Here is a 24,895-nt window from a genome sequence, read left to right on the forward strand (position 1 = left end):
TTATAACTTATAACATATATTATAAATATAAAATATAAGTATATATCTAAAAATAAGTTTTACTAAGTATCATAGTGAATACAAATAATACAATTGACCGGATATAGAATAATATTGAGAACATATTAACACAATACCATTATCATTCTTCGTCGTTACCTCTAATTATTCCATCAAATTAAAAATTATAAATTTTTTTATCTTGTTCCTCAATAACCAAATAAATATCAATTAAGTATTTAAAACTTAAAAATATACATTTCTTTTTGATTACATTACAATAAGACGATTACACATCGAAAAACCTACAGCTGGCTGCGTTAGTACATTTATATATCCAGATGTTAAATTCTTAAATGCTATTGAATGACTTTAATTATGGTATTTTTTATTTTTTTATTTCTCTAGGGTTTTATTATTTAAATGGCCCATTTATCTTTATAAATATATTTAACAGTTGTACATACTTCACATTCTAGATACTAATATACTTTACACGTTAATTGAGCACTTCCAATGTAGAGGCTCCTTACCTACACTTTTAGTTACTGTTAAGTTATAATCTTAAACTAAATCACATAGTTTCAGAATTCAGATACTTCAATTATTATGTTATTAATTATATTACATTTTTTATAGCGATACAATAAGTATTCATGTAAGCCGTATAAGTAATTGAAACGAACTAATGAAAATTTTTAGTTACAAATAAACCACAAAGGATATTATAAATTCAACGAACGTTTTATATATCTAATATATACATATATAAAACCGTATAACTGATTGCTCTACATTTAAAGGTAATCCAAAGATATTTAGAATATAATAACAAATAGTTTATACCTACTGTATTATAAATTATAATTATTATAACTATTCGCGACATATTAAATTAAAGATCATATTAAATTCTAAGAGTTAAATCACAAACAGAAATGTATACATTTATAACTTTTGGTTCCTATTCGAGCGCATCTGTTTGAACGCAAACTCTCTATCTACACTAATAAAATACTTGGACAAGTGCCGGAAATGGTCATACGAAACCGTACAAAATTAGTTTGTAACGCAAAAACGGTAATTAATTCGTGTAGGCCCGACAACACATTTCATATATTTAAGCATTTCAAAGTCCACCGCTCAACACATTTTAAGCTATCCGATAATGTCAAAACATCCATAATATACGTACTCCACAACGGTATTACCTGCAATCGTGTACCACGTATAGTACATCCCTATCATATTATTATAGATTATTATTTATATGCTTTAATTCGATCGAAGGGACGTAGGAAATGAATTATTGACAAAAAAAAAAAACGTACGTTCCTGGCACGCAATAATGACTGCTGCAGTCTGCAATATTATATAATACCCGAAATATTACTACAATATTATATTATTTTAGTTAAGTATTATAACAATACGAGTCGTACGGATGCATATTATACGTACGTCCTCGCGGGCTACGACAAACGACGCCGTCATCGGTACCAACATCGGCGTCACGAGCACATGCGCCAATTGCACATGCGTGTGAACGGTACACGGTCGAAAAGTTTCGCTGGATGGCGGACGAGGAGGAGGTGAACTCCGCCGTTACAAGTTTACAACACACATATATACGTATAATACAGAGGGCGATTCACTGCGAACACGGTCGTACATTATTATATATTATACAGTGGGGTATAATGATGGCTGGGGTTTCGATTGGTCGCCCGTAAAACGACTAAATGTGTAGTTGTGAGGTATAGACATTATACACGTGCATATTATTATTGATAAACTACCGACTTTGTCGAGTTTGTGCGGTGCAGGGGGTGCGATAATATGTTGACACAACCGACCCCCGTGTACTCGACGCATGCGTAACGCGATATTGTACTTACGATATACGTTATTTAGTCATATACAAATTATGTGAATGGCGAATAAAATACGTACTATAAAAACGTTTGGATGTCCCCTAAGACTTGACCGTTGACTTGAACGACGTATATTAGTTTAGATCAGTGGCGTAACCGGGATTTACAAATTAAACAGTGATAAGGGGACAGAGGATTTCTGAAACTACTCGTAGTGTCTAACCTATCCGAGCTCGCACCGCAACTGCAATGTATTATTGCTGTGACCATCATAGACAATGGGCGTCATAGAACCATTTCGAAAATCTAGCCATGTGTCTAATTTTTGAAAAATTTCCTAATCAAATCAGTGACTGCTTGAGTTCACAGTACTTTTTATACTTTTATACTTGAGCAAATGGAAAAAAAGTGGGACTATACAAAAATATACGTATACCTAAATAATATTTATTATATTTACCATGATTATGTGGTAATTATACCGACAAATTTTGATGACATTGTAAATATTTATAGATAATCGACTATTTGGAGAAAAAAATAATAATAACAAGTAAAACCGAAGTATTACGGACTTACCACGATAACGGTATAAAAAAACTACGACGATCACGACGACGAAGACGAAAACAGAGTTCAGAGGATATCGCACGAAAACATTGACCGTACATAATATTACATACAAAATAGCACTGCGGTGGCCAGCGATAATAACACTATTCCGGTAATACTCTTCCGGTAGTACCGGAAGAAGAACGAGAAGAAATGGCCATCGCGATAATTGTTATAATTGCAGTTGCGTATCAATTATGATAATATAGTTTTTACTCTGTATGGCGGTAATTTCACGTGTGCCGCTGTTGTCGATGCTGATGTGCCGCGGTTGCCATATACACACACACACACACAATATTTATTTATTTTATCACGTCACGCTCGCGTATGATATATAATTTTTTTTTTGCACATCGCTGTACCGATATTATAATACATTATACATAATATAATTACACTGCACATGCGGAGGAATACGCGAAGCGACGTTCTATCACATTAATAATAGCACTGTGCGTCCGTAACGCCGGCAGTAACGCACACGTTATATTTTCAAGTTCAGTAACCCGGGCCCGCGCCGAGCACAACCCTTTCACGGCCAGACGCACTACCGCAGAGGCCACCGCCCTTCGCAGACGGTGGGGTCGAAGTTCACGCGCTCGTGGAGCTTCGATTTCGCGCGCACACTTGAACCACCGTAGTCGTCATCTCCGCCACCGCCGTCACCAACCGCCGCCACCACCCCCTCGGCCGCGGCACAGGCCCGTCGCCACCCGTCGGCGAGCGTCTCATCCCTGCCCGGCGCCCACCGCCCACCAAGCCGCTCGTCGGCTTAGCAGCCACCGACGCCGCCGCCGCCGTCGGCCGTCGGTCCCGGACCTATCGCAAATCTGCCACTCGATTCGAGCCCGTAACCATGACTACGACCGCCGCCGCCGCCGCTGCTGCCTAAGTTTACCAATACACATATATTATACGCATTAAAATATCGCGTACCTGGTAGAGCGCCGCCGCCGCCGCCCTGTTGTCTAAAATGTTTGCCTCCGCTTCCGCCACCACCACCACCACCACCACCACCACTACCTATCGACGCTACACATCACTACCGCCAAACGGACGCACGCAAAAGTGAAAGCGGAAACGAAAGGTGGTTGAACCGTCGAATAATAAATACATAAATATACACAAGCACAACATACACGTTACACGCCGTGTGTGCAGATACTTATTATGATATTAAGCCGTGTGATGCTCAGAGACACTGTCTGCAATATTGCACAATATAACGTATTTTTAATATAATAATGTTGTCCTAGGTATATAATATTATTCGTGATACCATATCGAATAACCGACAAGAATTTGTGATAAATTTGAATATAAATATATTGTAACTCCAGAAAATTATGAGGATAAGCCTATCAGGTTCATAGTTCAGAGTTAAAGGGATGACAGGAATAGATCCCCTGCTTCAATCCCTCGAAGTCAATTTTCAGAATAACGCGAAAAGAGATATTATTGCCCAATGATGTGGATGGAAAATCCTTTACGTTATTTATTTAATCTATTTAATAATAATTCGTCGATATGAGGCCGGAAGATGATTTGGTCATGTAAATTATATTTAAAATACCGATTTTAAAAATTTTTTATAACTGATAAACACACTTACACTAGTGAATATAGAAATGGATAAGTTTTGAAACAAATCGGATTGAATAAACAGTAAAAAGTACCTATTGTGGAGTTATTATTTGAATTTACAGTTCAAAACTATCCGAATATCCGATATATTACTGACTAAATTAAATGAATGTTTGCATAGAAAATGGCATTATGTTACTGGTCTAACCAGTAGGTACCCATATTAAAAGTACAAGCTAAGTATGTATTTAAGGTTAAAAACCAATGAAAAATGGACAGCCTAGATAAGTTTTTCCGCCTAAATTAGTTTTTCCAGAATCAAATTTATATAAAAAAAATAATAAATAAAGTGTTCTTATAATTTATTAAGACTGCGCATATTATATTATAATATTTATAGGTTATAAATATTTTAATTTTAGACTTATCCTATATTAATGCACGTAAAAACTAGCAACTTGGCATGCTCACAGAGTTTACATTTGGTTTTCTTTTTACAATGTCGTGCCTAATTTAATAAAATGAATATGTGCGGTAATAATGCATTTAATAAAAACATTAAAACAAGCTCGATCCAGAATCAACTCATAATATCGTGTAGTTTGGTAAATCATAGTAATATCATAGAATGACAGATTAGCAATAATCCCCGTGATTACGTTTATTTTATATACCTTACAACTTATACGACATAAAAATTATTTACAAATTACAATGCACTTCAAACATTTGGGCATAGATTATTTAATGAAACTATGATGATCCATCAACTGTACGATTACTGATTAGCTACCAATATTTTATCATTGTAATATATTAATACATCGTTGAAATTGTATATAGGCTATAAATATAAGTTAATTTAACAGAAAAAAAACTGAAATTTAAATCAAAATATAAAACTATTTTTATCAGTTACTTTCTCGTTTAGTTAACCAAAATAATGTGATTAAGGGAATAATGATAAAGGTTTTGGACGATGTGATAATTGGTGAAATTGGATAATCGACTTAATAACATTTACAGAGAATAATACATGAAAACACCGCACACAAAGTTGAATTGCCTATGTGATCCCATTGAAAAGTAAATTTAAATTAAACTAACCTTTGAGTATCGAACATAATAATCATTACAATATGATATTTAATTAACTAATACTTAACCAAGATAGGATATAAAATACATAAACTTTTGTGGAAACATCATTTGATTGATACTTCCATAAATGGTATAGGTAGTTAGGCTCATGCATATTCTCTAAATATATCATCATATTTTAACAGATCTAAAATTCTAAACACATTTTTTTTGTTATTACTCCGTTTTTAATTTGTAACATTGTATAGTAATTTGCGTCACGAGACGTTTAATCTATATTGATATATGTACTCATAATATTTATGTCATGTCATGACATAATTATTAGTTAGATACATTTGTATTCATTTTATTTTTATTTTATTCATTTTAATTTAATTTTTTTAAATGATATTATCATAAAATGTTTTTGTTTGAATTTATATGATTTTTAATAACAAACATTGGCAATTATAATCAGTAATTGGATAATGGTAGTTCCTTTTTTTCTGTATTTAGTGTATCACATTCACGTAATATATAACTATATAAGTTCCGTAGACTACATCTGTTTAGTATTTACATACATTTTTCAATATTTATAATAAAATATTGAATGTTTGAATATGACGTTCCTACCTTTATTGTTTCATTACACATTATGTATATCGAACATATTTATATCGTTTATTTACAAAATATTATACATCAAAGGCTTTATCAGCATCAGTGACGTTGTAAGCTACAAACTTCTGATGTGTACTTTATTAAATATTTTTATTACAATCTTTGTATAATAAATATATATATAATTATAAATTATAACTTGCACATACTGTATCATACAACACACCAGCCAACTTTTCATCTTCGTATACCGTTAAAACACTCGATTTAGATATAACTATATAACTATAAGTACAGAATTAAACTACCTAATCGTTGACTAGACGAAAACTCTACGGTAGATTAATATTTAACCTACTTTACTGGAGTAAAATATACACACGCGTAAATATTAAATAGAATATGCAAATGTGCTATACTATTAATATATAACTATACAAGCATGTTATTTTTATTCAAAAACGAACCGTCATTAAACTGAGCTAGATATTAATAAATAATACTAATATAATGTTGACCGTTTATATTAACAAACGAAAAACACCGGACTTGGCAATTTAAAAATTAAACCTATCGGAAACATAAAAAATATAAGCCCTAACAAACATGGTCTATAAAATAAAACATTTTAAAATAAGTGTACAATTTTTAAAAGCACATTAAACGTGATGCCGTATCATAGTTATACTATAAATGAAATGAATCGCGTTACTTAAAAATTTAAAAAAAAAACGTAGCTACATGATATTTTTTATTCAATCATAAAAACGGTTATGTTTAATGCATCGTTAATTCGTTAACGATTTCTTAAATGATTCTAATGGTCATAAAAATAAATAATTAGTCCAATTGATTGTCAATAAATGTTCAAAATATTAGCATTCAAATAAAGCTAATAAAACTCAATAAAATATACGTCTAAAATGAAGTTCAAACAGATATGTTTATCTTGCACTTGTGATCTATATTAAATATTAACACAAGCTAATAAAATGTATTACATTATAAAATATATCTGATTAGACTGTTATACGTAAATTAAACTTAAATTATATCATAGAATACTTTGTATAATATTATGAAAAATCGTGTAACATAATATTATGTATTAAAATGAAGTTTGCAGGTAATTATAAGTTGGTGAGTATTGAATTTCGTTGGCGAAAAAGTGTTCAGTAGAAATGTTGAAGCCTTGTGAATGAAAATAATAAAACCAAAAATATTAAATACCTATAATCAGTTGTAGTCTGTATATTGTAAGTATATTAGGTAAGTAGTAATAGTACTATATAAGTACTTAAAAATTTAAGTTAATAAAACCAATATACATTTTCAGGAATTTTTCCAATCACATAGGTATAATAGCCAAGCTCACTTATATATAATAAATTCATAAACGTCACTCTATGATAAAATAGTTTCAATTAAATGAGGTTATAATATAAATGATAGTACAAAATATAATCAGGTATATCATGTATAATAAATATCAACTTAAAGATTTATCTGCTAATGAACATTTTTGATTTTAATACCAAAAAAGTATTTAATATTATATAATGTATGTAGTAATAATAATGCAAATTATTTTAGAAATTAATTATGAATAATTATTATATTATTAATATGCATATTTATTTCTTTATTTATATTTTTAATTTTACCATCAAAATAAAACCAAATAAAGTTTTATTAAATTATAAAATATGAGGAAATATCTACAATTTTTCTATTCATAAAAAGTTTATAAGTATTTTAACTAATGTAAAATAATTTAATTTGTAGAATATAATTTATACTAATTTATGTATAATTTTGGCAGATTTCAAAATAATATGATATGATCAAAATGTAATTTATTATGTACATATGTAATATATCTATCTGTCTGTATTTAAATTATATTAATACATTTCGTAAACTTAATTCATCATACACGCCACTTATATGATATATAAATAGCATTTATAACTATTAAAATATTGTTTTCTTATTTATTTATGAATATGATAAATATTGTATTAATTATAAATACGTTATGTAACAATACTAACGTCTAATAATGTAATACGTATACTAGTACCTATTTAAACTTAAAATTGTTTTACACATTATTAATCATTTTCGCACAACACTTTAATTTAGATTTTATAACGGTCGAATGTCCTACTACTTCCTTGTGATTTTATTGCTTCAAAAATATGTATACCTACCTTTATAATATAAACACTGAACACTATATAACTAATATAATACTATAATAATTGGTAATACAGAAACTCAATCTAAACTGTCAGAGCAACTTCTTTAATGTACATTTAACACGGCGATAATTACGAAACTCAAGTTAATACTAGATATTGAACTATTATATTATCAGATAAATGGTATAGTAAAATTAAATATTTTAAATAGAATAATATATTAATATTATAATAATAATATCTTTACGCATTTGAAGTTTACAAAGTTAATGTGCCTACATGTATGTATATAATATTATAGAACACTCGTACATGCGATTAAGTAACAAACTACATTAATTTGATTAGACGTACATTTTATTAAGAATAAAAAATGAGTCCATGATTGAATAATATGTAAAAAATAATTTATATTTATATGTTATATTATATAGCTATAGGTATACAAAATAATCGATTTTACAAAATGGGGAGCTTAGACCCCCCCCCCAAAAAAAAATTTTTTTGTCAGGTCTCATGTGAAAATATATGATAATCATTCTTGAGGCTACTAAAATCATTTTAATAGCCTCAAGGATGATTTCTATAATTTATTTTTCGTTTCATTGTTGTATTTTGCCTTATAACTAAGATTACTGTTTAGTTCTTAGAAAACTAAATAATAATGATGCTTTTCCCTTGATTTTGAGAAAAGAAATATACGATAATCTAATCTATTTACTACACATAATTATGTTCTCATATAACAATAGAACATTATCACAAAACATAAATGTCTAATGTCTATATCTTCTCGTACAAAATCACAATGACATGTTTTTTTTTAAATTTCTTACGGTTTATTATCAGTTGTTTTACTACACTATTAATAATCAAAAAAAAAACGTGACTATAGGCTATAGCGACACTCATTACACACTTACAGATTATATTATCTTGGTATTCATTAATGTATTCAATCAAAAACGGAAAAAATGTTCGCAAATTCGCAATTAATTCACAAAAATATGTTTACTACTTTAAAACGTTGGTTTATTTTTAATTATGACAAGTCCATGAAGAGATCCAAGGAAGCTAATCTATACTTGATTATAATTCATAAAATAGTAACGCGATGATGATGCTATAAAGTATGAATTTATGATAGGTATACATCACGCTTAGAAAAAACTCCTAAAATAAATCTGCAAAACGCTTACATTCATTAAACCATTTTTCATTACTGAACCAGAGAGACATACGTATTTACTATTTCGACAAGTAATGGGTATATTGACCAAGCCGGACCTGCAGTTCACATGATATATTGATATATATACCACACACTACGCGTATACACAAACGTATTTTCCTCCATAATTTATTATATAACAAGCGATACCTATGACTGTAGCATACAAAATATACAATACAGTTTATTATTATGTATATAAAATGTATGATTATGTACGTATATTTATAACGTTTTTCAGTATTACGGACTTAAATACCTAAGTTCCTATTTTATTAACGGAGAATCAATACAAATCTATAATCCATATTTATACGCGGACTGGGATATATCATTTTTACATACAAAAGTAAATGGATGAAATATTTATCGAGGCCATATAAATTAATAACTTTATAGACAATAATATATATTTAATACTTTTCTCCAGTCGGAAGTTGTGATAATTGACCATGGCTTAACTTTGCCTATTATTTTTGATTCATAGGTTAGGTTATAGGGCAAGTGTTCAGCTGCTTAGGCATAAAAACAAAATATAAAAAGACAAGGAGTGTGTAGCACCCCTGCACCCCAGCCATCTAGCGCCTCACTATATATCGGTAGTATATACCTCGCCGCGCGAACGAAATTTTTCGCGAAAGTCGTCTACTGCTCAGCTCTCGCGGCTCGCGTGTACAGTGTGCATATAATATAATTACACTGTGCGTGATATAAATAATAATATTGTGTACAAGACTGCTAATAGACGTCTTTTGTAAAATCATACACGGTGCGACCAATCTCGAAATATACGTGAAATCTACAGCACACAGGCGACCCTGCAGTATTTGCAGTCTTTAAGAATATCAAATACTCAATAATCATTATACATTTATACTTAAACTTTAAAGGCGTATTATTATATTTTGTGTACAAAATACGGCATGGCCGCCGACGCGATGGGGTCGATGCTCTTGTGGCTCATCCCCGCACCCATACCATCCCTTGAACATCGCCCGAGAGCTACTAGTGGCGCGACGTTATTGATTAATCCGCCGACTCTTCCGGACGAAGCCCGCGGGGCCGCCATTGGACGTACAGTTCCAGCTATGACGTCACGACGCGACACGTACCCGTTGTCGTAGGTCAGTAACCCTTAAATCCTTGCACATATACAGACGCCGCCGTCTCGCTAGCGCGTGTTGTACCGTCGCATAATAACAGTATAATAACATAACAGGGTTGTAAAGAATACTTTTAAAAAGTATTCGAGTAAGTAAATAAAATTTCATTGAAAAAACTATTTAAAATGATAATTAAATATATAATTATCAAATGTGCTTAAAATAATTTTCAAATACCGAGACATTTTTTTGGTTTTTATTATTACTAATACTAGTTTTATTTATATATATACCTAAATGGAACTACATTTCAAGTTACATTTATTCACAAAAAGTAGTTAACCTATACCTAATATTCTCAAAACTATCTATAAATGGAAATTTTAATAAAATAATAAATGTTTATAAAATACAAGTAAAATAAATAAAAGTATATTGGTATTCAGTTCCAATTAAAAATATTTTAGTATTTTAGTATTCAATATTTAGTTATTTACACTTCTGTATAAACTGTAACATAATACAATATTATATGATATTATTATTAAACTGCAAGCTTTAAGGTCGCTAAATAGATTCAGTGCATTGGCCGAGAGCTTTGGGGGCACATAATATTCCATAAATAACTGTTAAAAGATGTTTCATTGTAGCTAAACATTTTGGCAAACTATGGTGATAGCGATCATCGATAGCTACATACGTCACAATGAAAATGTTTTTAAAACTAAAATTTAGTAGTTTAACATTTTTTTTTTTTTAATTTCTATGTTTTTACCTGATTTTACATAGTTAAGCTACTGTATCGTCTGTATCACATTATATTATCATCTAAATCATTGATCAACAAATTATATGAGTTCAGGGAAAAATAGCAGGATAACTAAACTAGAAATAAAAAAATAAATTCAAAACATAATAAATCAAGTATACAAATACTTTGAGTGAAATAATTCAAGAAAGACTTGAAAGAACTCAATTTTAAAGCAATATGTCTTAACGGCCTCGAACAGCTAGAATAATAATAAGAAAAATATTGTATTACTACATAGGTATTTTGGTTTTAAATTTTGAACGCGGTGCCGATATCGTTTTATTATAAAAAGGTGCAGGAAGAAATATTTTATACTTATATTCTTGCAATTTTATTATTACAACGATTTTGCTTCAAATACAATATTTTCGTTGAAGACTTCAAATAGTTCAAATCATAAAATGTGTACTATTTATCAATTTTTTTTTATCGACAACGATTCAGAAGAAATAAATAACATTTTATTCATTATATTGGTATAGGTACGTACGTGGCTTATAATTTAGTTATTTATAAAATCTTTTAAAGAACACTAAGCGCCATCTATTGGTTAGAGTAGGCATGTCTAACAACATATGCTATTCACCGCACGAAGAAAAAGAACTGCATTGATGTGTAACTTTTGTTTTCCCGCCAATTATATTAACTGTGTACAGCGCACGCAAGTATTGCAGAATAATAGTACAAAAATCCTACAACCATATTTTGTACAACGCAATAGATTAATTAACATTTAATTTGTTAAAACGTGTCCGACTATAATACAACGAAAACAAAAGTGAGCATGAGCCTATCTGCAAGATAAAAATATTATAATTGAAGATATTTAGTATTATTTACTATAGACAAAGCATATCAATGTTTCAGTATCATAAATTATTTTTTAAAATCGAACTTATTAATATTATTTTTACTTAATTTCGATAAAAAGTAAATGAAATAGTTATAATGATGATAATATTGTCATTATAAGTTATTCATTTCTAAAATTTTTAAAAACCAATGATAATTATTAACGTAGGTACCTAATTGTATTAATTACTATTTCCTAATATACATGTTACTTGTGTCAATGGGAAATATTATATTAGGTACTTTTATAGAAAATAAAAAATGAAGTCCTAATAACATCAATGCGCTCTGTCGGTCAACGATTGCCAACGAACAAGAATAATAAATCGTCAAAATAAATAAAATAGTATTATTGATAGGTATCTAATAAATTTTTCAACTACATACGTGATTATGTCAAATGATCAGTGTGTTCCTATCACGTGATGTATGACATTATAAGTTTATATGACTATAATATGAATTTCTAATTTGAATAATATGGAAATTATAAAACTATTAAATTCAAATCTAACAGGAAACTTATACAGTTACATAGGATACAAAGTTACACCAATAGTTAAAACATGGATATATTTTAAAGTTTTTAGATAATTAAAATAATTTACTTTCATAAATTATAATAATCACAATAATTTATTTATAACTAATGTATTTATTATTATCAACAGATTCAAGTATTCAACACAACGTCACAACGTACTAAATGAATTGTTCTAATGAATGATATTAATATCAAATTTATCTAACATTAAAAAATTATAAATTTATAACTATATTAATTACATATATTTTATAATTCAAATATGATAGGTCGTAAATTCGTAATAAAATTCTTTAGGTTAATTTTGTTTTAATGGTCTTGACATTTAAATTAATATATAAAAATTAGCTATTTTGACTAAGAAAATAGATTTTAATTACTTTGTTGTAATTTAAAAATATTATTCATGGGTACTTGAAACTTTTAACATTCTTGTATTATTATATTACAATTGTATACACATAATACCATTTTCCAATGTAGTATTTTCGGAAAAATTGATTCAACCTACTTTCGAATAGTAATAGTAAAATAAATTAATTTAATTGCAGTAGGTACCTATAAGCATACAATATACCTATTAATATAAGCTAATAGACCGTCTTCAACAGAATCGTGTTTTCCGTATACCTACCTATACTATAGGGATTTATTACGTTATTTAAATTTAATACATATACGTCCCCTTTTTTATTCAACTTTTAAGGAAAAACGTTTTATTATGATTTAAGATATAACAAATGTAAAATATACAAATAATCGCATATCATATGCCGGTACTTACAGGAAAGCACATGATCAAGTGTTCACATATTTACTAAATAAATACATTGCAATTTGCAGTACATTATAACAGGATATAACAATACAAGTGTATAAAATATTTAAATTCAGTATATTATTTATTAAACACTCGTATTACGAATTCCGAAATTTTCACGTGAACGGTTAAATAGATTCATATTTTTTTCAGTAATAAGTATAATACGACCATTTACTAATACGACTATATTTAAAAATATTTTCTAGAATGATGAAATTCCAATTTCTTTCATACATTTTATAAAAGGTTAGGCAAGTTAACTACCTAATATTTACAATAATTAAAATGCAAGTTTTTCTTACAATCGTCAATCGAATACAAATTACCTATATAAAAAGAGTATAGGCGTGGACAGGATATTAAAATTGGTTGTTGGGCACTCGTCTCGCTTCACTCACCTTGGTTATAATATTATTACTTTAAATTTAATGTGACATTATTATCAAAATAATTTTATCAAACACACAATTCTGCTCAAAGCTTTTAGATAAAATAATTGCATATTAGCAATTAAAAGTTCATTAACTACCTAATTCAAAAAGTATTTTTTTAATTTCAAAAGAGCAAATAGCTGAACTGCCCATGTAACATCGTTACCTATGCATTAACTATTCACTCATCTTCAAATTGAAAATAAATCACTAAAGAATCACCAACTAGTAAAAATGTCAAGGTCAAAAAAAAACATATTTTGTCCAAACAATATCTCATTTTACTGAATAATTATTTAAAATATACATCTATACATTTAAATTTATTATTATTCAACAGAGCTAATGAGATGTTTATTAATAATTTATTGTAAGATATAAAATAAAAAATGTTTTTATGCTCTTATTGATTTAATTTATCCTTTAAGGTTTCTAAAACGATGACTCAAATAAAATACAATTTTATACTTGTCTTATACATTGTTTTATGTACCTATAGATATCAAATTCTGTGCTGTACTATTAGTGTCATACTGCAGCACACAATCTTAGATTCAAGTTTAATTTTGATACAATTTTTTATTTAGGTAAAAACTTATTTTGGTAATTTGAATATGTTTACAAATTAAAAGTTAGCAACATTTCAATATACTATACTTATAAATGTATAATCCATTAATACCTATTATTGTCTTACATTACGTTATGTTATCATTACATTTTTTAATTACATGTTAATTTTTAAATTAACATGTTTTACATGTTTAACAATTTAAATCTTTAAAATTAAATTTTTTAATTAACCTAACCTAACCAGGACGTTTATAAAAAAAACTATTTCTTCCTCATTATTTTTATTCGTTTTCGTGTTTTTTATAATGCATAGTGTAACAGTAAACTGTAGTAGGTATAATATACTAACTTTTTTAGTTTTATTAAATAAATCGATTAAAATTTAATTATTCAATTAATGGCTGCAATATGCAAGAAACCTGCAGCAGCAAGTAATAATTAATCTTTTTCCTGGTGTTAGCCGGGAATTAGGATACATCCTTATTAACTATGTAGATATATTTATTATTTTATTACCTACACCACAATTGATACGAGAAAAATATTATAAAATTGACATAAAATAAAAAAAATAAGTTAAGTATATAATATTCATACTAGATCAGTTTCAGAGTTCTAAACAGCCATTAATACATATACCTACTCCCTTGTCCTGGTATAGGTATTTAATTATTATTCACCAATTTTAACATCACATCCCTAGCCACAGGTCACAAATATGACCATATTAATTATATATATTTGTTATTGCTTTATTGACATAAAACTATTCTGACAATAAAATAAGTAGTAAAATATAGAATATGCTGACGATGAATGGAAATTTTATGATGCAATTTCTAACAACAAAAAAAATTATAGAAAATAGTTTTAGTCATAACTCATATAATATATAAATAATATAATAATATAAATACGTATTATAATATGTAATTTAAACGACAATTTATATACCTATTATTATAAATTGTCATCTAATAGTTTTGATAAATGAATAAATAAAGGAAGTATGAAATTATAATAATTATTACCGTCATTTAAGAAAAATAATTATTTTTTTGATTTGTGTTTGGTTTCTAGGAATAATAAGAACAATTATGTTTGTTAATACAATATTAGATCTTAAATAAAACATAACTTTAAAAAATAACTCGAAATAAACCATTATAGAAACACTTAATCATGTTATCTAACTTTTTAAACGAAGTGCAATCATACACAAATTAATTGGTAAATTAGTGGTGAATTGTATTTGGTTTGATGGGTCACTTCAGTGATTGGGTAATGCGCTGTACAGTGTACATACGAGATAGTTGAAAAAGAACAATAGCAATACAAACAACTTGATTTATTTGTAAAACCACTGTACAGCAAATTCAAGGATTTATTTTCTTAATTACAATTTGAAATAAATAATAACCGATAATGACAAACGAATGGGAGGCACCCATACTATAATACTTATAACTTATAAGTAATAACTATGTAAGAAGTTAAGAGAGCTAGTGAGTAATGACTCATAAAAATGTACTTTTTAAATAGAGTATATTATTATATCTTTTTGTATTATCTTTAATTCGATTTATATATTCAGATACTTATATACCAATATCGTATCGCCGAATATCGAGGCGTATTCCAGAGTTTTGTAATTTTGGCCTGTAGTAGCAAACAATAAGAATATGTAATGCATTTAGAATATAAGACGCCGGCCGGGGAGCAATAAACTTTGAATACCATTCGCGTAGACGGTTACTGCGCCCGTGTTTATATCGAATATATCGATATAAGCTATGTGTGCCTGTGTGCAGCGACGATGACCTTTCGACGAGATATTATGTATAATATTCGGGTCCATTATACTGAATCAAAATCTTTTTTACTAAAAATTTACTCTTTTAAAATGTGCCTCATCTTATTATTGCAGATTACGATCAATTGTAATGTGAAACTAAAAACTATCGTAATACACCGCCGTAGGGCCGGTCAAAAAATTTTTTGTAATTTTGTAGAACAGTTGGGCAGGCAGATACTACCATTAAAGAAGATGCGAGCATTCTTCAAGTAGGTTTTTTTCTACTTAAAAAAATTAATTATTTTTGTTGGGACTGATTGTACTTAAGAAATGGATATAAGAGATTTTTTGAAAATATTTATGTACTTAATAAACAATCATAAATAACATTTAAAACGCACATAGTTTCATCCTGCTATTGGTACACATTTTTTAACCATATCAGCTTTATCCAAACGTTTCGCCTACCTATACCATAAGTAAGTATACGGCCCCCGCGAATGGCGGACCCTTCGCTTGTTCCGTTTAATCGCGGAAACCCGCGTAGGCGACCGTGGACGGAACCGTTGTACTATGTATACGCACAAATAACTTAAATTACAACAATAACAATAACGACGGAAGAAAAAAATACGTATTGTTTTTTCTCTCGGGGGTACCACTTTGCGTTTTGGGAAGTGCTGCTGTGGCGGCGGCGGCGGCTGATGTTGTGTTGGTGAATAATATAAAGTCGATGCGGAAGTGATGGGCCGCGTGTGCGGGGGTGACCGTTGGACCTGTGCAGAGAGTTCGTTGAACCGGGAGTGAGCGCGCGCGCGCGCAAAACGCTCGAGCCGCTGGCAGCGTTCACTCTCGCGCACGCACAAGTTCCCGTCGCTTTGATAGCACGCACCCACGCACACACACGCAAGCGAGAAAGGGATCCCGTGCGAACACGGCGTCAACGGACGTCGTCGTCGTCGTCGTCGTCGTGTCGACCGGCCGACGACGATATGGCGGCGACGGAGGTTTTCGAAAAATCATCGTTTTCGGAAAAAAAAAAATAGAAATAAAATAATAGACCGCACCGGCCCCGTTACGTTTACGACGAGCGTGTTCGATCGATCACGTGCGCCGTCGTCAATCAACGATTGTCGAACGAACGGTTTCGTTATTTTTATCGTTATTTGCGCGCGTATTTATAATATTATTATTATTACGTATGTGTGTGTGTGCGTGTGCGTGCGTGCGCGTGGGACAGAGAGCCGCTATCGGTAGACGGGCGCGAGCGACAGAGAAACGACGACGGTGCGAGAAGGCGGAACGGGTTCATTGGCCGTCCTTTGCATCATCTGTGGCCGTCAGTAAAGAGCATGAGGTCATGAACCTCCCGCCGCCGCCGCCGATCGTCTATACCTGCGATGGGTGACGCGCGCGCGCTCTCCTCGCTCGTCGTGTATTATCACGGCTGTGTTATTCCCTCTCTCGACGCGTTTCGTGCGGCGGCGGCGTCCGTATAAATATAACGATTACAATAATAATATTATATAAAAACCGTTGCTCCGCTCTCGTTGTTATCGTATATATTATTATTATTATACCTATAGCAGCAGCAGTAGCGTTATTATAATATGCCGTGTTTACACGTATTTTTACGTTTATAATTTCTCCGATACCACCACAGTCAACGGCTTGCGCGTAACAATATTGTTATATATATGTACGATAACTGATATATGCGCTCGCTCTTGCCGGTTCCGAGAAGTAAAGGTCGTTCACCCCGTGTTGTTATAACGTTCGCGAAACGCGAGTGTACCACACACACACACACCGCCGCCCGTCCGCCGTTCGGCGGCGTGGTAGAGAAGGGGTGGTCGGAGAAATTAACCACGAAAAACCGCTCTTGTTTTTCGAGTTCTTATAATATTATCATTTCTGCAGTAACGCGGATTTCGGCGGTTTTTATACGCGCGCCGACTATGGCGGGATAGGAGCAGGGAATACCCGGACTCGGGATTCACCCCCTCCCCCCAACGGACAGGCTACAAAGTCTCCTCGCCGTCGCACATCACACTGTGCGTCCGTTCGCGTTACGTCAACCGCCGAAATTCGTCAATATTAATAAATACCTAATATTATTGATCAAACGTTTGGAATATTATTATGATATTTATTTCTATCGGAACGCTTATTATTAGCTTATTATATTGTTATTAGGGACATTCGATATCTTTACAAATTCATTAGGTACGAGTTACGACGAATGGTATATTTATAACGTTATAACAGTGCGGTTAGTGCATATATTAAACGTTACAGACGTAGTTACACATCGATTTATCGATATGATTTCGTCCGTATTATTATCTATTATGTATAATAACACGAGTATACGCACGCAATATATGCGTAATATTATATATTATATTATCGATATTCCCAGTAGACCCCGTATAATATAATATTATAAAGACTATACGAATTTCACCTATAACCCTGTACCGTGTTTGGATCGCGATAACGCGGCGCGGAGGAACGTAAAAAAAGCAAACAAAGTCGTCACGCCGAATTGGACTTGACATTGGAGTGCGCAGCGATTAACACGTCTTGCCGCCGCATTCGTATACACTCAATATTATAATACGATACACGTAATATACGCTCGTATTATGATGGTTTATAATATTATTTATACGAACAATATTCCTGACGAACACGAATGCGCCGCGCGGACGGCATTACAGCGGTTCTCGAAAAGTCTTATCTCTATCGACCTGCGCTCAAGTGTTGTTGCGAACGTTACATCTTACATCGGGCATAACTCCTCCATCCCCCCCCCTCGCCACCCGACCGATGCGTTGCCACAAACGGCGTCTGGTTGCCCCTCCTACGGCGCCAAAAAGATAATGACATTTTACTTCGAGATAATAACTCGTGTTTAATGAACAATATTCATCGTCAATAATAAAAATATTATAATATATTATACCGCGGTTCATCGACATCGGTCGCGGAGAACTAGTCGCTACCGATCGCGTACGTATATAATATTGTGGTTCATGTGCTATATTATGGTGTACATGACGGATACATATATATATATATATAAGCCTATTATATACATCGAATGCGGAATGACGTGTTTCGAGAATATGATCATCACATTGTTATTGTTCAATGACCGTCGTCGATTGCTGCGCTGCACTGCAGCACCCCCTCAAGCATTCGTTTTGGGAACGAGCTTTAGGTTACAATGTTTTATTCTGTATTTCAAAACATTTTGTGTAGTGGTTGAAAGGATATTATTGACATCTACGGCCGAAAATAGAAAAAGAAAGTAAAGCCCTTTGAGACACTCTAACGCTGTAATATACTTGTGCAAGTATAAATAAAACAACTTTGCGCGTCCCGCGGAAACGAAGAAAACTGTACATACACTGACTTTATTTTAGAGAAATTTTTCTGATGGTTCAAGATTCTCCATATAATCATTTAACTGCATTCGATACCGAATGAATGATCATAATAAATGATCCATTTTACTTACACAATAACTGCGGTTATTGTAAGCGTACAAAGAACTAATATAATTTTAAGCAAATACAAGATAGGTAATGAGAAGTATAGTTCATAAAATGCTTATTTATTTTAAACATGTACCTACAATTGTAAAATGTATAAGATAAAATGTTTTATTTTTAAAACGTTATTGAACAACTCGACAGTCGACACACCTTTACACTGCAAGTATTTTAAGAAGTTCGAATCGAATACAGGATACACTATATACATTATACAGTGTACATGCAGGTTTCTAACTTTTCGAATACCTTATGACTTATGCATAACATTATATAGAGAGATATTTTACGAAATTTCATCTGAAACAATTAAAATAATATATTCTGTTGAAAACGGCACAAATTCGACAAATAATGAAAATAGTATAATATAATAACATTCGCTGATACATTTATAAGCGCGTGTAGTGTATACATAAATATATGTATTTATATATAGACAGTGGCCTATGAACTTGATGATAAGACCTCAACCTTCAATCGTTGCAGTCGAAAAAATCCGATACACATATTATATGAAATATTTTTCTAACATAGTTTACTTATGTACCTGCAGCTATATCATGGAGAGTTAATAACATACCTACATAATAATAATAATAATAATAACAACAAAAATAATATCAATAAATTTAATAACAAACTTCAGGGAGAAAACCTATAAAAAATATGTACGAAATTCGTGCAGCGACGTAATGATTACAACAATAATGTGATACTGTGGTCTCCGAACAAACTGAAATGAGTTGACAAGAAAAGGGTACGGGTATAATGTAATAAAATAGGGGAGAAAACGCCGAACCACCCGAAAAGATGACGAACAAAAAGATCCCCGTCGTCGAGTTTTACACGTGTGGTGGCGGACACCCGTCGACTATTTATCCGCCACCGCTAGCTCGAACGCAGCTCGAGCGGTCGTTGCTCTCGTTCGGCATCTGAATGTAGGTCAGTAATGAGGCAACGACCCCAGACGACCCCGCAACGCCGCCCTCAGTTATTATTTGTATACCCAGAACATCAAAACGAATAGCTGATTTTCTCTGCTTCTCGTCGCTATATATTTCCTAATCCGGAGCTAGATCATCCACATTATACCATCAATCTGCAGTTCGAGCAATTTAAAAATTTATATTTTGTGACAATTTTTAACCGAATAATGTCATAAAAACGCACACTCTTATCCTAACAACGACGAAAATGAGTAATAAATAACAATTGTTCATGTGCATGCAGATACTTCGTCGACCAAACAAAATTCAATAAGTGCGGTTTTTTTTTTTTATTTTTTATAAGAAAGTAAAGAAGCCGTGACGCCGAACAAGGCCAAGGCCAGTTAAACCGGTTCTTTTACGTTCGGTTATTTATATATTTTTATTATTATTATTATTTGCTCCGTCTTCCCACTACACGTTCGTCGTCATCGACTTTCCTCCAACGGAGTACATAATAACAACATAATAGATGCACGATTATTATTTAAGTTTAAAAATATTGTAATACAGTTACAATTGAATTATTTGTCAAACATACCTACATAATATTGTATTAATTCTTATTTACATCGGCAAACAAAAAAAATAAAAAAAATACGATTATACGGACTGTATAGTTCCTCGCAAACACGACGTCGCACGTCTCTCTCTCGCTCTGGTTGCCAATTAACGCGGCTCTGCGCACCCAACACATACACTCGAGTCGGTCGTTGAACTCGACGCGCTCGCGGGAGAGCTCGAATCGCGTATAAATATAGCCCAGAACTTTCGACCGTTCAACTTTCCACTCACACGCGCCAACTTTAGTTATGCAATATAATTTGTTATGTACTTAACGTTGAATCGCTCGTGTTTGCATTCGAAAATCAAAATTTACTAGGTTATTGCCACAGACAGTGACTGCGATGATATCTCATTAATAATAATTAATTAACATGCATCGACCGATAACGCGGTATATATACCTATATATAATACAACACAAAATCGCCACGACGACGATAATAATAATAATTATACGGTCGTATCATTCGACGTAAATGTATAGTTTGTTGAGTACCTACTAAAGTTACCTGTGTACGGGGGAGTCGCAGTTTAAGACTTAACTACGTGTAAGTGGATTGTACAGTAAAACATAGATACCTAAATTGTACATTATACATTTATAAACACATATTGTATCATGAAAATATGAACGATATTGTGTCAGAAAGCAGTGGCGTAATGGTGACAACTTATTATTGTTAACGAAATCACCAATACAATACAAATGAAAATAAGTTAGTACTTATCACGTCATTATTGTTATTATTTGAAATAAATAAATATAAAACAATTCACAAATCCCGTCAACAAGTTTAAAATAAATAATAATTTTACTATATTTGATAAGTGATAAGGTGATAACAAAAATCGGTTTAATGAGTACTTACATCTATCAAAGTTACCTGAATTGGGTTACCTATATTTAAACAATATTAATATCGTTTTATATTATTATTTTTCTACCTATTTAAAATCATATAATTTTAGTAAATAATGCATATTATGTATTTATGTTTAATGTTAAATCATAAACTGTGTGTAAATTAAAACAATATGTTATGACGTATGAACGATCGACAATTTTATTTTTACACCTAAAGTATTTCAATAATACTCATTAGCATAACATACGTTTTAGAAATAGAAGTATTTGAAAACTTTACACAAATACAAAATGAATCGTTTTAAATAATTAAAAGTCTAGAAATGTACCTACCTATAGCACCATTTATTATTTAAGAAATTATTAGACACCGATAAAAGTATTGAAATATTTTTATCGAAAAAATACTATAATTATTTTAATTATTTTTTTTAAATAGTTATAGTTATGTATACTGTATAGTTATCATTAGTAATGACTAATGAATAATAAATAATGTTGTATAATATGACACGTTATATATTAATATTTTATTTTATTGACCGACTGCTTAATTGTTTATAAAATACATAAATGCCATGATCTAATAATTCATGTTTGCTTATAATATTTAACTCGAAATCAGTTGTATACTCTGAATAAAACAATATGTAACTTATAACTCGTAATCAGATACCTAAAATTAGAGTAACTTGTAACTTATATATCAAGTTACATTATATATGTAGCGTAACTTGTCCAAGTGCCCAACCCTGAATCGCGATGTCACTCGCAACCATGACACGATTACATCACACGAATAAAAATTAAAACTTAACAATAATATTACGTGCAGTATGAATAAGTATAAAGAAAACTTACATTTTAACGACATACGCCGGCATTCTGCAGCTGTGTTGAGGTGCACGCGGACGGATAATTAATATTATTATTATTATTATTATCAATGACGTATCGGCAAAGTTTACGTGCCGCTAAACGTCTGGCGGCCACTAGCGGTTTGCCCGAAATAATGTCGCCCACAGCACTCACGAGCGCCGTCACGCCCGATCATCGTGTTTATCGCCGGCGAAAATGCGCGGCCGGCGGCGACGACACCTCGCGAAACGCGTACACATTGAATGATTAGTCCGCACACGAAACGACGTATCGCACGACCAACATATATATATTTATATATATTATATTGAATATATAAGCGTGACAATTAATATTTTATTGTTTTTTCACCTAAAACACAAGAAAAAAACCGAATCACGTGTCTTTCGCATATACCTATATATACAATACATACATATACATACGCAAGTGTAATAGCGTATGTGTGTGTATATATACTAAGTATATTAATGTACGATAATATGCATTTCACAAATATCTCATCCGATCTATCCCCCGGCGGGTCTTACGAGGTATACTATATGCGCGTCTCACTGCAGCTAATACGAACTCGGGTGTCAGAGCTGCAGTGCAGCTGCAAATATTCGGGAAACTCGGGAAAAGTTTTCTTTCGCGCATGCCGTTATGGCGATGTCATAGGTATGTACTTACGCGTGTGTTTGTCTCAACGAGAAACGTGATGAAGACGACAACAAAGTCACATCGTATGCCTAAACCGCGGTGGGTATAACAATGATTTCGCGGCGCGTCTGCAGAGCCAGTAAACTATACTAAAACGCGGACCGGGATGGGTGTGAACATCAAAATATTATTACGATCGCGAAATACGCGAGATATCTTTTTTATTGGCCTCCCCTTACAAGGATAGATCGGATCAGATGAACTTTTTCGGGTTTTCCGTCAGTCCGGTTGCAGTGGACATAAGGAAATGGCGCACCCGTGTACGGTCAGCGTGTCGCTATTTAACTGATGATAGAGGCATATATATGTCCGCCGCACAAGGCACGTGACGCACTAAAAAAGTAAAAAAAAAAAAAAAACCACGTAATAGCAGATATATATATATATATGTATAGTATATCGTATGTGTGGATATATAATATATATATATATATGTATGTGTGCGTGTGGAGTTTACCAAACTGTATTCGATTTTATATCAGTTCCCGGATATTATAAGCGATAGTATATTGTATACCGACGCACTGCACGACGACAATAAAAACACTAGTACAATAATTATAATGAGAACGAAATACCGGGGCCGATTAATATCAACGCACCGAAATTATAAAAACAAACCAAACGGAAAACTAAATTTCGATCGCGAGAAAAAACACACGAAAACCCGACGAACCGACGACGGTCGATGATAATCTCGTACTAAAATATTATACTTGCGGTACTCGGTGCTTAATGTTTTCCTCCGAAAACCCGCGGAAACTAAAAGACGCGTGCGACTCGTGCGGACGAAACGGCGGCGTTGGCGGGCTTTCGGGCGGTTGCGGAGAGACACGATCGCGAGCTGGTGCCGGCGCAAACTTGGGAGCCGGGCGGCGGCGGTCCGAGCGTGTGCTGCGAATGTATACGAACTGCGGCGGCAGTGGCAGCGGCGGCGTTGGTTTGTCGGACGGCGGGGTGCGCGCGCACTGCGGGGCAACATGTGCCAACAGTTATCGCCGGTCATCGACCTCAGCCGCGGCCGCCGCCGCGCGCGCATTTACGTTTATGGTGTTATATATATGTATATACGTTTTTGTGACTTATATACTTAAATTAGTATATTACGTGTGAGTAGAGTGTACGGATCTTTGGTGGTATATCGTTTTCGTGCGAGTATACGACGGGAAAAAATTAATAACGTAAT

At 32.1% G+C, this 24,895-nt stretch overlaps 1 protein-coding gene across 3 annotated transcripts in view; it reads right to left on the minus strand.

Moving 5' to 3' along the window:
- LOC114123130 (hormone receptor 4-like) overlaps positions 1-24,621 on the minus strand; it is an 81,751-nt gene extending 57,130 nt beyond the window's left edge. The window contains exons 1-2 of one of the 3 annotated variants that reach the window (XM_050198778.1): positions 24,167-24,621; positions 22,990-23,358 (exon numbers count right to left, since the gene is read on the minus strand). The gene's annotated coding sequence lies outside the window, so the exon portion shown is untranslated. Of the gene's footprint in view, positions 1-22,989 lie in introns of all 3 variants that reach the window. The other 2 variants (XM_050198777.1, XM_027985993.2) reach the window with 2 other exon arrangements.
- Positions 24,622-24,895: the final 274 nt, after the last annotated feature.

The sequence above is a fragment of the Aphis gossypii genome, chromosome 1 (genome assembly GCF_020184175.1).
Source record: "Aphis gossypii isolate Hap1 chromosome 1, ASM2018417v2, whole genome shotgun sequence".
Lineage (NCBI taxonomy): Eukaryota > Metazoa > Arthropoda > Insecta > Hemiptera > Aphididae > Aphis > Aphis gossypii.